Source organism: Actinia tenebrosa, unplaced genomic scaffold, assembly GCF_029948245.1.
Source record: "Actinia tenebrosa isolate PJP-AT-01 unplaced genomic scaffold, QUT_ActTen_1.0 PGA_scaffold11__36_contigs__length_13525064, whole genome shotgun sequence".
NCBI classification, from domain to species: domain Eukaryota; kingdom Metazoa; phylum Cnidaria; class Anthozoa; order Actiniaria; family Actiniidae; genus Actinia; species Actinia tenebrosa.
This window is the reverse complement of record NW_028292571.1, coordinates 10,315,908-10,325,978: the sequence shown is the minus strand read 5'-3', so window position 1 is coordinate 10,325,978 and position 10,071 is coordinate 10,315,908.

Below are 10,071 nucleotides of genomic sequence, written 5' to 3'. Positions count from 1 at the left end.
ACTTCCTATAAGTTCGAACGAACATAAATGGAATGCATTGTGTTGCTCCCAAGACCAGCTAAAACGCGCATATATTACACACCTGCGTTGCGCGTATGTGTAATATTTCGCCTATTTAACCTTCTCGCGATGTGCTGCGGTTCACGACAGAAGAGGACATCGCCCCGGCGTATCCACGGGAATGTCCCTATAACGTGTGAAACCGCACTTCTTAGTAAAAGATTGCAAGAATTCCTACAAAACCGACTATGAAATTAGCATAAATTGTCCAATTGCGCGTCAAAGACGAAAGAATAAAGCCTGAGATACGCTTAGAATATCACGTAGAAAATACTGGTCTTTCTTAAGTTCCCACAATGATGCCCATCGCCAACCGTAAATAGCCCGCCATTTCCTACCAAGCGCTTTCTCTTTCCCTTTACGGTACGTTTACTTCAGCGTTATACGATACTTTTCAACGCTGTGTTATAAACTCTTTCCCTGTGCGCTTTAAATTTGTCGCTCGCCGCCAACTGCGTCTTTTGTAAAGATAACTCTGCGAAATGGTTAACGAAACGACCTGAACGCGCTCAGACCTCCCACAGCTTCTTTCCGTTGGAAGGGCCAAAAGTGGTTACCAAAGCCAGTCCACGACATACCTCCGGTGATACTTTGGGATGAGATTTGCACCGTACCGTTGGAAATCCTCAAAGAATTCGTAGAGTTCCTCCGTGGAAAGTGTCAAGTAATATTCGCCCGGAGATCCCTGCCAGCCTCCTCCAATAGCCGGAGAGATGCCCCACGAATGGCTAAAGGGGTTCGTAGACCATGCGGAGGAAATTAACACCGACTACCGCAGCAAGGATCAAGTAAGAAACCTGAAAGCGGAATTAGGGTCCTTAGTGACGCCGACCAATGCAAGACGCTGCGCAAACGCGTACGAGCGAAGAAATACGAAGACTTCCTTTACACCGTGGCATCCAAAGGATCTGGTGCTGAGCAGCAAACGCGCGGCACAGTCTCGCATACAGAAAGACTTACTCAATATAACACCGAGAGCGCTTCCCTACGCATCCCGTACCTGTTTTTACAACCCCACGACAACCCGCATGCAAAAAAGAGACGTCTGGGTACCTGGTACCGACATCCAACTGCAGAACGCAGTAACGCATGATAAAGCCTGGTACCCATAGAAAAGGTGGAAAAAATAACCTCCCATCCAGACTGTGCGCTTGGGTTATTGCATGACAGTCCACAGCGCGCAAGGGCTTACCATAAAAGAGAAACCTTATGGATCATAGACCAGCGGCTGTGTTGGAGCAACCTTATCTACAAAACCGCCGTAAGTCGTGTGGAGTATGCCAAACAGTTGAAAAGAAGCTGGGGTCCGCAACTGCGTTTACGATAAAACGCCAGAGGACATAGCCAAAGAGAATATCGCCAAGAAACTCCTTCGCTACAAAAGACACGACGAAGAAAAAAATATGACGTTCGACCTATGCGTGGACGACGTCTATGAGAAAGGGGCGCGGTGTGCCAAGTGTAACATACCTCTACTATGGAGGTTGACCCGAATGACGATCAACAGTTCTCCGTGGATCGTATCAACAACAAGCGCGGCCATTGCAGAGGCAACGTAAGACTGACATGCCTAGAGTGTAATCGGGCGCGTGGAGCAGCACTACTCTGAGTCTTTGGGGACTATGAGCAGCTCTTCCATGACAAATCCACGACTCGGGCCATTTAGGTAATACAACACGGGTTGCCCTTCCTTGGTGACGGACTTTGAAATCTCATAGGTTTCCAAAGACCAGTTAGGATCCGTGGCTCTCTTGCTGCCACCTTCGAGTTCCCCCGGCTGATAGAGGTATCTGACCACTATGTTGCGGGGTAGCTTTTTTTCCTTCAGTCCGACCGCCCTCGAACTTCTGACGTAGGACTTGTGTTCCACGTGTTTCTTTTTTATGGTATCCTTGGGTTTATTCCCGTAGCCCTGGCCGCCTCGTTGTTCAAAGCCGCGACGACCTGGGGGAGCCTCTGAGTCCATTCCCTATTGCGTTTGGAGGGATCTTCCAGCTCTTTCCAATACTGGTACCCAAAGAGACGCTCGGCCAGGGTCTTATTGAATCTTTCGACGATGCTCTGACCCCTGTGGTACTCTGCCTCGGCTCTCCTAATTTTAGTGTCGTGGTCTTTCAGGGTCTTAGTAACCACGCCCATAAACTCCGTCCCCGCATCCACTTGCAGCAGCTTGGGCCATTTCAAGACGCGCTTATAAATCCTACCTAGGGCTTCTGCGACTTCCCCAGAATCCTTGCTGGTTATGGGTTCGGCGTCCTTGTATCTGCTTGCGATATCGACTACGGTCAAAGCGTATCTATAGGTCTTCTTTCTCACCTTGTCGTGCGGTAAGAAAAGCAAATCCGCCTGATGAACTTCATTGGGGGTATTTACGGTGAAGCTGGGCCTGGGAATGTACTTCGGCACGGGAAGATAGACCTGCCAGAGGGTTTGTTTTCTTAGCCAGTTCTTAGCCGTTTCTTCTGATACCCTGGCCGCGGTCGCGAGTTTCTTGATAGCTGACGCTCCTTTCCAATAACCTTCAGGTCCATAGTAAATCCTTTTGAGTTTGTCCTCTACGCGGCCCATTATATGAATTCCAAAACGAGATTGATCTTACGTCCGTTAAAATCCACCGTCTTTCCGTCCACCTTAATGGTGATGTTTATGCTTTCTACCAAATTGGACAAGTCATAGCTCAAAGAAATGGGGGTGTATTCTACCAGGTCAAATGGATTACCTTTGGGCAGAAACTTGGACATAAGAGAAGACTTTTCTCCATCGTTGTAACTATGGACCAAGTCGCAATAGACTTCGTAAGAGGATGCGACTTTCCAATAATTGTCTTGCCCGAGGCACATAATAAAGATCCCAATGGGTCAGACTTTCCAAAAGTTACTGAATAGTTTGGCATATTATGTTTGAAGGTCATTTCGTGCGGCAATCCTGTGGTGAGCGTATAACCGTGTTTTGCTAATTCCTTAGCAAGGGTGATTGGTGTGTAATGTCCATCGGGCAGCAATACGCCTTGATAGTTGCCGCCGCCTTTATGCTCAGTGATCAAGGCATTGACTAAATTATACCAAGAATTGTACAAAGAGCAACTAACCAGCCGAACCCTATGGGCTTTAATGGGGGGATTCAAATAAGTGGTAAAGTTATTTTTATCGCTTTCCAAAAAGACGATCATATATTTCAGGAAACACAGTTTCCTTCGTTAGAGCAGATACGCCAAAGCTACGCCTCCTGCCAGCCCTGCGACTCCTACGAAGACCAACTCACTATCTTTTTGTTTCTTAGAAGGCCTGATAGTAATTCTTAAACTGAGGCTTTCTTAACCCCGTTAATGCCGCGGGGTGTGCCTGTGCATAAAGTTTAAAGGCGTAGTCTGTATTTTCGAAGTTCTTATCCGCCTGTATTTTGTCTTGGTAGTTCTTGTCCAACCAATCCCTGTAAGCTTGTCTTTTTTCATTCCAAGCTGCCACGTCTCGCTGATATTTCTCCAGCGCTAAGTCGTGTCTCTTTCTTTCGGCGGCTAAATCTCCGCTGCGATCACCTCTAACTAATCTATCCAAATATTGACCACCATAATTAGCTCCAGTGAATGCTAAAGCTGCAAAAACTCCACCTGCGACCACGCTAGCCATTATATATTAGAAAATCACAGGGATTTTCGCGAGTTATGTCGTTGGCAGGTACTTTTCCTTCCGTAGGTAATCCTTTACCATGATAGCTCCGCCTACGGCAGCGGTCATCTTGGCAAAGTTAGCGAAGCTCTTGCTTGGGTCTTCAGTAAAGTCTTCTTTGAGCACTTTCTTACCTACCCAACCAATACCCGCAACGATGGAAGTAATAATAGCTGCTTCTTCAACAGTTTTCAATAACGCGGTCGACATTATATTACAGAGCGAGAAGGTTATTACTCCATTTCAGGGATCTTACTTTTTCTAACAGCCGGTTCCACAGGTGCGTGCACGGGCGCGTGATATGTTGGTGGTTCTACTTTTGGCTTCGTAGCCCGCCATTGTAAGTAAAGGCTGCCTGCTGCTATAGCAACTCCTAACGCGCCAATGACGTACCCAGGATTAATGAAGGATTCCTCTTCTTTTTCCTCCACCTTTTCTTCTTTTTTGGCTTTGTTCTTTTTATTCATCTCCGCGAGCTTCTTACCGGCAGCGACTCTGCCCGGAGATTTAGCCTTGGTAATCTTTTGCTCCTCTTGGGGCTGCTCTACCTTCGACTCTGGTTCACTCATTTATATCTAAGGACTTGAAGGACTTGATAAGTACTTGACTAAGTACTTAAGGACGACTTGGAAATAACCTGGGCGCAACCTGACCAAGTACTTAAGGACGACTTGAGTAAGTACTTGAGGCGACTTGATCAGGTACCTCAGCAAGTGCTGCCTGGAAGACCTTTTCGACTTCTCTGTCCTTTTTGAAGTCCTTCCAAGACATCGTAAGTTCCTTCAAGTCAACGTGCTGAGCTACGTGAAGTGCCGCAGAGGCGACTGCCATTAACTTACCGCACTTCAAAGACACCCAGCCGCAGGTTATCTTAAGTTCTTGAGCAATAACGTAGTCCTCGCTTATGTCCTTCCGCAGTTGCTCCACGTCGTCTATGGGCAGCGCAAGTCCAAGCAATTTAGTCGCAAGTCGGATAGCGGAGTCTGCTACGGCGTCCGTGGTCTTACTTGCAAGGGCGGCCTCGTATCTCTTATGGAACTTCTTAACTTCCTCTTCTGACAACTTATTAACTTGCTCATGGGTAAGTTCCTTACCTATCATTTCTTTACACTTCCCCGAGGACACAAGGATGTTAAGTTGTTCCTTAAGGTTACTTTCGTCTAACTGCGCGGGGACTTCATCTAAGAGCTGCTCAATGTCCATATATCTTTATGGAATACGGAAACCTCAAAGAGAAGATCATCTTGGAATGTTGGTGCGTTTTTAGGTGCCGCATGTATTCGTGTAACTGTTCCTTGGATATCTCACCGCCGTAGTCGCTTAAGATGGTTTCCAGGTCTGACTTGCTCGGAGTATAAAATACGACAAGTGAACCTATGTTTTCCCTGAAGGGTTTAGAGACACTGGTAAGCTGCTGGGAAAGCAACCAAACGCTGATATTGTCGTGTCTACCGCTGAAGGCGAGCTTCACTAATTCGGAGGTGCGCTTTTTTACGTCGTCCCCGCAGGCAATGTCATCCAGTATGAGTAAAGTCTGTGTATCCTTAGGGAATTGTTTGTGCCAGAACTTCAAATGGCTGGATAACTCGTTAGGATCTAAGATATCTACAAAGAAGTCGTCATCTTTCACTCCTATGCCCGTCCAGGTGCGGTTATTCACGTAGGTGGGGCAAAGCAGTACGATGTAGTCGAAGCGGTATCTAAAGGGTCCTAATAGCTGCTCTACCACGAACTGCGTTTTACCGCAGCCGGTGGGTCCTACGATCAGAGCGTTACAAGGAATATGGTTCGGATCCATTATATATACGATGGAGCCAGTGGAAGCAGTGCAAAGAATTGTCGCCGACGCAAAAGATAAAAGAGACACCATAGAAATGCAAAGGGAGGAGATAGACCGGTTAAAAGAGCGCGTGCAGGAGTTGTACGATGAAATGTGCGGTCTGAAGCGTGCAGAACGGTTTGGCGCGCTGGTGACGATGGCGACGTGGGCTAAGGAGTCCGTTAAGGACTTCATGCGATATCCCCTGTAGAATGTTGACAATAAGGTTAAATCTTTGTTAAGTATATATGGAAACTATTTCAAAGAGTGTCTCAGAATGTTGACGTTTAGGTTAAATCTTTGTTAAGGATGCCTGGAAACTATTTAAAAAGTGTCTTAGAATGTTTACGATAAGGTTAAATCTTTGTTAAGGATGCCTGGAAACTATTTAAAAAGTGTCTTAGAATGTTTACGATAAGGTTAAATCTTTGTTAAGTCGCCCATAAGCTATTCCAAAAAATGCCTCAGAATGTTGACGTTTAGGTTAAATCTTTGTTAAGGATGCCTGGAAACTATTTCAAAGAGTGTCTTAGAATGTTTACGATAAGGTTAAATCTTTGTTAAGTCGCCCATAAGCTATTCCAAAAAATGCCTCAGAATGTTGACGTTTAGGTTAAATCTTTGTTAAGGATGTTAAATGGAGGCTAAGATATTGTTAAGTATATATGGACTGCTCGTTGTGTAAGAAGGTGTTCAGCACCAAACAAAGACTTCAATACCACGTTCGTCGCGGCGTTTGTACAAAGAAACCCCTTAGCCGCGCTTGTAAGGATTGCGGTAAGGAATTCAGCACCGTTCAAAAGATGCAACAACATCAGGATAAACGCATTTGTGGGAATAAGGAATTCCACAACCCCTTCGAAATGCAGCAGCATCTGAAAAGGGGCGTCTGTAATCGAACCAGACAGTGTAGTTTCTGTAATAAGATACTTAGTAGTCGTCAACGTTTACAGACGCACCGGAGAACGCATGAAGTGAATTATCGATTTCTCTTTGGGGCGTATGACTTGGAAGGCGTGGATTGCTACCAATGTGCGGATTTGATGTGTCGCTGCCCGCATAAAGAGGATTACTTAAGGAATCGCATAGATTACCATAAGAAGATAGTCCGTACTTTCCCCTCTTTTGAACGCGCCGAAGGCGTTCCGTGGACTAAAAGGGAGTATTGGAGGCAGGAGTGTGATCGTTGTGGTTGCGTTAGAGAAGAGGAACATATCTTCAACTGTCGTAACAAAGATTTAACCTTATTGTTAACATTCTAAGACACTTTTGAAATAGTTTCCGGGGTGTCTTAACAAAGATTTAACCTTATTGTTAACATTCTGAGACACTCTTTGAAATAGTTTCCGGGGTGTCTTAACAAAGATTTAACCTTATTGTTAACATTCTGAGACACTCTTTGAAATAGTTTCCACACATACTTAACAAAGATTTAACCTTATTGTTAACATTCTGAGACACTTTTGAAATAGCATTTCTTGGGGCCTTTAATAGTAAGGTAGGGTTTGCGCAAAGAGTCTCAAATCCCATCCTTATTTTTATTTATTATTATTAAGGATAATGAATAATAATAAATAAAAATAAAGACCCCTTTAAAGGGGCCTTGCAGAGTCCCCTAAGTATATGGTAGCCTACTTCACGGCATTCTTTGGGGCGCCCTAATCACCCTTTCAATATATGGACTGTATTACGTGCGAACTACCTGCAGACTGCATTACCCCTTGTAAGCCACCGATACCCAAACCGCGTAAAAAATACACCTGCCTTCATTGCGACAGGGTATTCTCCGAAGGATCCTTTGTGGGGCATTGGTGCTCCGCGGATCCTAAAGCGCAGCGGACTTTAGCAGACGCGCTTAACTACAAAGAGGAGATGGAGTAACTCTTCTTTCAAAGTCAAACTTCCATCGGCCATTTACCTTACCATAGCTGCAGTAAGTGGGTGAATTCCTCGCCCTGAATTACGTACCGCACGCAATCCGGCGCCCAAAGGGAATATTCCTTACCTTCTAAGTCTTTGAGGACTAACCGTAAACGGTCGATGTCTTCGAAGACGACGTAATTTTTTATTTCGTATGCTTTACCGTGGACAAGATCACGCCAGTGAGTCAAGCTGAGCTTCATTATACCTATGGAATATCTTTAGGTGCGTTTTCAAAGTGGCGTAGGACTTAAACCGCTTTACACAGCCCTTACAGGGAATACGAATGCCATCCGCGTAATCCATCAGGGCACGGCAGATAATGTCGTAATCGTTGCTAACCATCGTTAGGTAACCATTTACGTCAAGCTGTGAGATTTTCTTAGATTGCTTCGCGGATAAGACGCCGTTTCCTTTTGGGGTTTTCAACTCAATACACAACCCGCGGTATTTCTTATGCGCATTTAGGATTAAAAGGTCGGGTTGACCGGCTTGGTAGCCTTTTCGCCAGCAGGTTATTCGCTTGCTGTCTGAATCTTGAAGTTCGCCAAGACCCGGCGCTATGATGAAATCGGGGTAAAACCTACGTGTGTAGTCGACGACCTTCGCGTGTAGGTCGGCTTCATTTTCGATCTTGAATACTAACTTGTTTGGGCCGCCAAACCGCCTTTCTATTGCATATTTACCCGTTTTCCTTAGCGCGGGTAGGACTTCCTCAAAGACCCAATCACGAAACTCCACAGCTTTGGGTAGTTTGGAGCTAAATATCAGTTCGTACAAACCAGGTTCGGATATAAACACGGCATTTGGTTGCGTAGTAAAGGAGCGGTGATTCGCAGCCCCTTGTAGATCAACCCATTTTTTCTGGTATTTCTCAGATACGTGTGCTCTAATTGCATCTCTAGGGCGCTCATAACCCAACGCCAAGGCCACCTCCTTTGCTTTGAAGTACAAAGTTTCGCCTTGCATTATGCATTGCAGTTTGGTGTCGTTGTTTTCAAATACGCGAAGCATCGTATATCTAAGAAATATTTTAACACTAATACGCAACGCTCTTTAGCTGATTCATTTCTACGCTCAGTTGCGCGTCAGAGACGACGAAGACGTAGCAGTTTATTTTATCACCGTCGCCCGCGGAGGCATTCTTGGTGCGCTTGATCTCCAATGTTATGCCATCCTGCGTATTTACTAGACGTAAACCCTGACCATGTAGGTCTTCGTCGTTAATGGTGCGCATGTCAATCCACAGCGCATACTTATCCTTAAAGAATTCCTCAGGGCTAATTTGGTCGCCAAACTTGCGCATGGCCTCTCTGTACACGTCTGCGGGCTTTATCCCCTGGGAGTAGACCTTGTTTGGGACTCCGTTGATATTCACGCCGACGTTAGTAATGTTGGGGTTGTGAAAGGCTTCGGAGTCGCGCTTACCGGCCTCGTAGGGTTTGGCAAACACCAACATTAACCCCGTGAGACTTCTTCGGGGGAGGTTAATGCTTTGGTTGATAACCTCATCCGTCTTATCCAGGAAGCTGAACGTCTTATACATCACTACGTGGTCGTATAAGAATGCCTTTCCGGCGCTATATTCCATGCCAGCGCTACGGGCCAGCTCTTCGCTGTACACCGTTTCGTACTGTAATTCTAGATTAGTGATAGAGTATGGGGTTGTCGTGGTAAGTGCACTGCTTAGCCCACCAATGATGTTATTAGCATCTGCTAAAGTTACTTCAAACTGCAGTTCGGCAAGCTGTCTTGGGTAATACACACCGTGATTCGTAATCACTTCAAAGTCTAATGGTATGACATACTTACTACCATAGGCGGTCTTTATTCGCTTTGCGTCTGCCACTGCGGTTTCTCCGCTGCCGTCAGTAGGTTGCGTTTTCGTAGGTGTGCGGACCTTACGTAGAATGACACTACCAATTCCTTGTTCTATCCTTTGCGCGCGGTCAAAGGCTGTCAACCATAGATCCTTATAGGTGGTATACAGATCGTACCTATTTAAGTCCAGCAAGGATTCCCCGGCGAACTTTACGCGCATCTTAGAAACGATGTTGCGACCCACGTTGTTAACGATAATCCTTTCATCTGTGGGGCTTGACTGCACCGCTAAGTCGAACCTTAAAGCCAAGGTGCCGGGTACTAAGACTAGGTTATCTGTTAGGCGGGGTACGCCTACGTACAAGGTTTCCCCTGGCTTTGCGCTGCTGGGGGTAAAGGTGACCCGATGAAAGGTGCGTTCTGCCTTCAGCCCGCCAACCTGCTTAGGTAATACGTTGGGATTTAACTTTGAGCTTATCATATATAATGGAAGTAGAAGGAACAGACCCCGACTTTGATCCCACCACTGAGGAAGGTCAGGCTGACATTAACGACGGTGATGAAGAACCGCTGCTTTCCACCCAACAAGTCGACGATTCCCTAAGGGATAGGATTGCAAAGGCCCTAAGACATCCCAAAGCACGCGAGTACGCGTTTCCGCGTGAGCACATAGAGCTTCAAAACATAGGCGAGCCGGAAGCAGCCGCGCGGGAAACCGTAGAGTGGGCAGCGCGGGAGCTAGAGCTGCGCTACGACAACTTTGATGCTGACGACGTAAAGCTCACG